Source organism: Charadrius vociferus, unplaced genomic scaffold, assembly GCF_000708025.1.
Source record: "Charadrius vociferus isolate BGI_N301 unplaced genomic scaffold, ASM70802v2 scaffold2, whole genome shotgun sequence".
Classification (NCBI taxonomy): Eukaryota; Metazoa; Chordata; class Aves; order Charadriiformes; family Charadriidae; genus Charadrius; species Charadrius vociferus.
Genome location: NW_009647595.1, coordinates 2,879,655 through 2,880,772, shown reverse-complemented (window position 1 = coordinate 2,880,772; position 1,118 = coordinate 2,879,655). Strand labels below are relative to the sequence as shown.

The 1,118-nt window shown below is 46.6% G+C and overlaps 1 protein-coding gene across 1 annotated transcript in view; it reads right to left on the bottom strand.

The window, feature by feature from the left end:
• The window catches only part of MTBP (MDM2 binding protein), a 32,550-nt gene that overhangs the window by 12,573 nt on the left and 18,859 nt on the right, over positions 1–1,118 (bottom strand). The window lies entirely within an intron of this gene.

The window sequence follows — 1,118 nt, the reverse complement described above, 5'->3', positions numbered from 1 at the left end:
CTTGTTGCCAAAAAGGCCAATGGAATCCTGGGCTGCATAGGGAAGAGTGTATCCCTCCAGTCGAGGGAGGTCATTCTCCCCCTCTACTCGGCACTGGTGAGGCCACAACTGGAATACTGTGTCCGGTTTTGGTCTCCCCAGTTCAAGAGGGACAGGGAACTGCTGGAGCGAGTCCAGCGAAGGGCAACTAAGATGATTGAGGGATTGGAGCATCTCCCTTATGAGGAAAGGCTGAGAGAGCTGGGACTCTTTAGCCTGGAGAAGAGAAGGCTGAGGGGAGACCTTATTATTGCTTACAAGTATCTAAAGGGTGGGTTGAAGGAGGATGGAGCCAGACTCTTTTCAGTGGTTCCCAGTGACAGGACGAGGGGCAATGGGCACAAGTTGGAACATAGGAAGTTCCATTCAAATACAAGGAAAAACTTCTTTACAGTTCAGGTGACAGAGCACTGGCACAGGCTGCCCAGGGAGGTTGTGGAGTCCCCTTCTCTGGAGATTTTCAAGACCCACCTGGATGCAGTCCTGAGTAATGTGCTCTGGGCAATCCTGCTTTAGCAGGGGAGTTGGACTAGATGATCTCTAGAGGTCCCTTCCAACTCTGAATATTTTGTGATACTAGCAGACATACTAAGGATGAATACTTGCAAAGCAGTCAGAGTAGACAAGCTTCTTGTAAGGAGCACTTTACCACATAAGAATATCTATAGGAATGCTGGGCCAGCGTGACATGAGACAAACACAGTTAAATAGGCTCAGCTATTGCTCTTTTTACACTTTTGTCTTCCCACCTAGTCTCCCCTCCACTGAATGAAAGAAATCACACCAATAAAATTAAAGTTCTGCCACAGTAACTTCTGCTTTGCTAGAAATACTCTTTTAGAAATGGACACGTAAGGTGGCGGCAGCCTGCAGTACAGCCATAGTGGTAAAGCTCTACTGCCACACTTTTGCACATCAGGTGATTATTTTGTTATTTAAATGCATAGGACCAACATCATCATCTGCAGCCACTTCAGATTCTGAAAGAACTAAACAGCAAGACCAACTGGAGGACCATAACAGTTCATTTAACTGCCAGGCATGTGATGCAAGGATGTCGCAAGTTACAAACTCAAATC